This window comes from Seriola aureovittata, chromosome 17 (genome assembly GCF_021018895.1).
Source record: "Seriola aureovittata isolate HTS-2021-v1 ecotype China chromosome 17, ASM2101889v1, whole genome shotgun sequence".
In the NCBI taxonomy this organism is placed as follows: Eukaryota; Metazoa; Chordata; class Actinopteri; order Carangiformes; family Carangidae; genus Seriola; species Seriola aureovittata.
Genome location: NC_079380.1, coordinates 1,212,969 through 1,219,302, shown reverse-complemented (window position 1 = coordinate 1,219,302; position 6,334 = coordinate 1,212,969). Strand labels below are relative to the sequence as shown.

At 41.7% G+C, this 6,334-nt stretch overlaps 1 pseudogene; it reads left to right on the top strand.

Annotated features, from left to right (window-relative positions):
- Window positions 1-4,144: 4,144 nt before the first annotated feature.
- LOC130184699 (piggyBac transposable element-derived protein 1-like) lies at window positions 4,145-5,872 on the top strand (annotated as a pseudogene).
- Window positions 5,873-6,334: the final 462 nt, after the last annotated feature.

Here is a 6,334-nt window from a genome sequence, read left to right as displayed (position 1 = left end):
TCAAGTGTCCTTGTAAGCCCTGTCATGACTCTGATAGCACATCGACTTATCCAAGGAGAAAGCATCCTTCATTACTGTTAACAGACACATCAACATGCCTATCAGCACAAAGGTCTATTGGATAATGAGATGAGATCACATATGGATTCTGATGTATTCATTTGCTAAGTAATTCATCCTTTAGGCGATGTTCATCCTAATGGTCCTCCATCAGCTGCTACACTTTGTTTACTGGTCTTTTGTTATAATTAAATCATTTAAACACAACACTCAGCTGACAACAGCGGGAAGAAAATTATGATCCAATATGATCATTTCATCCATAACATCCAAGAAGAATGTAATTTACTGTGATTATGAGTATAAACATTATACATGAGTCCAGATGTTCAGATTCTATGAAGACCCATTCAACATGACTGAAAGTGTGTGTCTCTCCTGGTGACTTTAAGCTGATCAAAGTGATTACTGAGCAGCTGTGTGACTTTGACACTGTTTTTGTTTTCATTTATTTACCATAGACAGTCTGAAAACATTGCACCATACTAAGTGGCAAAGTTAAAACTTGACTCATTAGATGGCAGCTCAGTAGAGAATAGTGCTCATTTCTTAGTAAGCCCTGATAACCATTTGTTGTCAATTGTTAAAATACTAAAATCCAGTATAGCTTGAATTATTTATTCTATTATGTATTACCTGTTATTACACTTACACATTCATGATGCAGTTGAGGCATTGAATTGAGAGACTAAATCCTATTTCCAGTATGCAAACATTATCCTCTGATAATATTTATAGGATTAGACTCATAATCAGAGTATTATATGTGGAGGACTCTCATTTATAGTCTAATTTTTAATGGTTATTTTAGCCTCTAGACACAAGCCCCTCTGCCATTGTTTACCATTTGCCTACAGCAAGAATAGCATCATCAGAGAAAGATCAGGCTTAAGGTTCCAAACTGATGTAATAACATGCGAGGTGTTGAAATAGTGTGACTATATATCAACATCTTCATGTCATCTTTTTCCTCAGCCCTCACTGCTGGTGAGCAACAATATGAAAAGGAAAGTCAAATGCAAAAGACTTTCCTTCCCAGAGCAAGGCTTTATGTAAGGCCTCCCTGTAGCACTACCTGGAAACTGACTTTAGTCAAGCTGAGCTAAAGAGAACTTAGGTGTGTTTTTTTCCCCTAGACATATAGGACTCATTGCCTATGTCAGGGAGCAGAGAAAAAGGCTCAAGAACACCAGGCCTCATGTATAAATGTAGCTGTATAAAAATCAAAATGACACGAGAATGTGCTCTACACCAGCTGTGAAAACGTGCGGGCCATCCCACAAACTCTGTCATTGTCAGTGCCAAACTACAAAGTACTGAAACTTGCCAAATGTGCCAAAATAATTTTTCCACTCAATTTACTGAACTATGCTAATGAGGTGGGATTAATAACCCTAACCCTTCACTAGTTTGAGCATTTATGTGGATAATGTTTAACATCAGAAAGGCGCAACAAAAACACAATTAAACTAATTTCCCAAAGATAACACACCTTAACAAATGTGCCAAAACCAAAATCGAAGGTAAGCTGGAAAATATTCTGTTTATCTGACATGGAGATGTTAACACACATCAGGGACTGCACAGTTGCCGAGGCGCACAGACATCCATGACGCACAGGACGCAAAGAAAGCACAGTGTCAGATGAGCATATTAATTTGGAATAAGTCACGCGTGATGAGATATGAAGTCGACATGGTGTAGACAATTATATGTATCCTATAAAAGGCTGTGCAAAAGATGTTAAGTAATTGCTGAACAATGGCTGCTTTGGCACTGCTGGAAGACATTGCGAATGGCAGAGTTCGCAGGGAGTGTGTGTTTAGGGATCACACTGACTGGCTTATGAGCCAATCAGATTGCCAAGAGCGATCCTCTCGGAGCTCTGTGCTGAACTGGGCTCAGCTTTGGAGAGTGAGACTGTAAAAAATCACTCCTTGCCAATACCAATTTCAAGTCCTCACCATGCTCTGGTTCTTTGCAACGGGACCTTTTCAAAGGGAGCTAGCTGATTGGTCAGAAAGTTAAGGCCAGAATGTGAACCAAAATGCATGCACTCAATTTATAAAACAAACTGTCAAACCAATAAAGTGTGTGCTGTATGAAAACAAAAGGCTATGCTTCTATAGCAAGCTAGAGTTGCGCAATGTCCAAAAATCCCCAAAAATGTACCATTCATCAGATGATGCACGACGCTGCAAAAACCGAACAAAAGAATTGTTGGATTGTCGTCTTTCTGTTGGTTCGTGAACTACTGACATACATTTCAGTTATAAAAGAACAAAACTAAGTTTAAAATTGTGATATTTCCACAAAATCACCAAAAAAAAAAACAGACAGCTGGAACCAAATCATTGAAGTCAGTGTTTCACCGACACTGTATGACAGACATAGCTGAGATTGATGCTTATGTTTAATGTCTCTGTGATAACTTATGAACCAGACGTTCAGCAGGTTTTTATCAGCAGCTGAATTAACCACAGAGGTGTCCTCCTCTCCATAACTAACACACCAGGGGATTAAAACCAGTGGAAACACTGAATAAAGCAGTTTGACTTTAAAATCTGAGATTCACCGACGCTCTTCAGTGACACAGCACAGGACGTCTCCAGCAGCTGGGAGCTGAGCTGTCTAACATTTCCTCAGCTTGTTTCTCTGATAACTTCAGATCCAGACATCCGACGACTAAAATCCTTCATCTGGTTCAAATATAGAGTTGAAAAGGTGTAAAAAGTGCATGTGGCTTAAAACTAAATAAAAGTCAGTGTTGAGCTTCTGTCAAACACAACACTGACACATGATCATAGAGGATATGATGTTATTGACAGGAGACCAATGAAACGGAGTGTTACCATGATTAAAATCAGATTTCTCTGGTTTGAGAATTGATGGAAACAGTTGGGATAATGTAAGAACACAACTCAACAACATATAAAACATAGGTCTAACATAGGTCTTTTTAGACATTTTAATGTAATTTAAAAGTTACAAGTTATAACTTTAACCCTTATGCCCTCCTCGGGCATTTCTGTACATTTTTCTCAACTTTTTTTTTGATTTGATGATCATTTTGGCTGTGTTACAGCTTGTGGCATAAATTTTTGCAAGAACTTTTCTTTTTAGTAAAATTTTTGAAATCCAATGTCTTTTACTCTTACGTGTCTTTTATACTTTATTGATGCATTTTGCACCCTCTGGACACCTGCGTGGCAAAAATATACACGCACAAAAAACTGCTTTTAAATCATCATACATCAATATTTTTTTCTGCTTTTCTTTTCATGAATCACATAAACAACTTCAAACTTGCTCAAAACTACCAAAAATTCTATCATTTTAAGGATTTTAACCCTTTAAATGCCAGTTTAATTATTTGAATTATTATTATATTTATTACAAAAAAACACAAAAAATTAATTATTTTCCATATAATAAATAGTAGGGGGATGAGGCTTTGGTGGTGATTAGAGTCTTGGATATGTCGAAGATTAACAACAAAATTGATTTGATTGCATTAGTATTTTTTATGTAGTGCGAGATACTCCCTCTGGACACCTTCGTGGCCAAAAATGCCTCATTGACTTCCATTAAAACCACATTTTTTAATCTCACTGCCAATACAGTATAAAACCATGCATTCTGTAATGTCAGCATTTCATTTTGAAGAAAAGTAGTGATATTTGACATTTTACTGTATTGCACCAGATTAAACCGTTTTCCCATTGTAGGCCGATGTTATATTATGGAGCCATGTGACTACAAGGGGACCCCTTTTGTGTGTGTGTGTGTGTGTGTGTGCGTGTGTGTGTGTGTGCGCGCGCGCGCGCAAATCTGTAAGCACGCACTGATCATTTCAGGGGTGAAAAAGGGCATCGTTTGAGGGATGTGTTTCATGTGTCTTTGAAGAGGTGCTTGAGTAAAAACATGGCCTCCTGCCTTCGTACTCAAAAACAAAAACAACTGTTCGTGTATATATGCACCTGGCTGCTTTCACAGCCAAAGATAAACATGCAGCTTGGCTGAGGGGTCATTTCATTAGTGAGCAGAGAAGGAGAAAGACCTGGAGCAAAGAGAAGGAGCAAAAATGAAGAGGTATTTCCATGCAGACAAGGCTTTAGAAATGGTCATGCAGCCTTTATCTGCCAGCGAGCTGCAGGACTCATCTGAAGAAGACACAAGCTTCGAGGGGGAGTCTGACATGGAATGGTCACTGGAGTCCTCCACTTCTGTGAGTGCCTCAGACCCTTCCTCTGAAAGTGGAGAGGACACTGAGGACCCTGCCCATCCTAACAGTGAGTGGACAGCGAAGAACGGGCAAGTCTGGTCTCCATCTCATGCCGAGACGCTGCGCTACATTCAGGCACCCACTGGCATGATGCCAGGGCCAACGAGATATGCCATATCAGAATCCGTGATGTGGCATCCTCTTTTGACCTTTTTTTCACTCCTGACATGATCCAGCTCATTTTGCAAATGACAAACCTACATGGGAGGCGTTCAGTGTCAGGATGGAGTGATGTGGATGCCCAAGAGATTCGAGCATACATGGGATTTCTCATCCTGGCAGGTGTGTATCGGTCTAAAGGGGAATCTACCCGCAGCCTGTGGGATGACCAGAGTGGGAGACCAGTCTTCAGGGCCACCATGTCCCACAAATGATTTCAAACGATTAGCGCCAGCCTCCGATTCGATGACCGACTCACCCGTCCTTCTCGACACAAGGAGGACAAGCTTTCTGCTTTCCGGAATATGTGGGACATGTGGACACAGCGCCTCCCACTCCTGTTCAATCCAGGGGCTGACATCTGTGTTGATGAGCAGCTCGTACTCATATGCCTGGAGGTGCCAGGTATATACTGGAAAAGCCGCTGGTGGAGCTCCGAAGATGGGCCATGGAAAGCGAGTCATCCTGGACATGACTGAGGGGCTCAAAGGTGTCACACTTACTTTTGACAATTTTTTCACTTCCTACTCACTTGCCCAGGAGCTTCTGAGGAAGAAAGTGGCCCTGGTAGGGACTATCAGGGCAAACGAACCTGAGCTTCCCCCCAAACTGAAGCAGACAAAGGAGAGAGCCGTCTGCTCATCTCTGTTTGCATTCACAACCACCATCACAGCAGTGAGCTACATCCCGCGGCGGGGAAGAAATGTCCTCCTTCTGAGCAGCAAACACCGGGAGTCAGCTGTACATCAGGATGAGAAGCCGAAACCACAAATCATCGTTGACTACAATCACTGCAAAGGGTGGCGTGGACAACCTTGACAAGGTATGTGAGTGTATGCTTTTATTACTATATGAATTGATTCCAGATTTCTCTATTTATTCTCACTGATTTCATGTGTTTGTTTTAGCTAAATATGTATTTATTATGATTGCTTATCATTCATTAGACCTGTTTCTTGTATTTATATAAAGAATGAATTATATAAAATACATGTGAATGATGAGGAAGGACATTTATTTATATTCTTTTTTTTTTCTTGGTCGTTTGTAGGTGGTCAGCACCTACAGCTGTAGGAGGTGGACCCCCTCGGTGGCCTCTTGTCCTCTTCTTCAATTGCATCGATGTGTCCGCCTTCAATGCTTTCGTGCTGTTCACTGCTGTGGATCCCTCCTGGAACCAGCAAAGAACATACAGACGGGGGTTGTTCTTACAGGAGCCAGGGAAATCTGTCAGGCTCAAGACACGAAGGTTGGGCGAGTTCCGGTATGACCCTCATGCGGTGAAGACGGCTGGCGAAATTGCTCCGTGCAATTTTCATCACTTTCAATAAGTGTTTTATTAACACTAAAACTGTTCAATCGACATAGTGACCGACATACTGTGTCTGTAAACCAGATATGCCACGTAGGAAGACAAACGTTGTCGAGAGTGACGATAATATGGAAGGAAAGTCTGACACAGCTAGCAATGACGGCGAGGTTAGCATGGACACCGCTAGCACTAGCTTACACAAACAGCGTTAGAGAAGACATTAACTGCCACCATCCGCGGCGAGATGACAGCTCTAAAAACCGAACTGGTTTCGGAGCGTCGCTCATCAGTTGCAGAACTGGAAAATCTGCGGTGGGGACCCACACAACCCAGATTGCTGATATCGAAACTTCACTTACCGACGTTGACCCCGCCGACGGGGGGAGTTCGGAGGCATCAAATCTCAACTCTACAAAGCTGGAGTGAAGTTTCGCCGCCTGTTTCCGAACAGATTTGTCATCTCCTTCCAGGGCGCGCAGCACGAGTTCGCTGTGCCAGGAAGGTGATACAGCCTACGG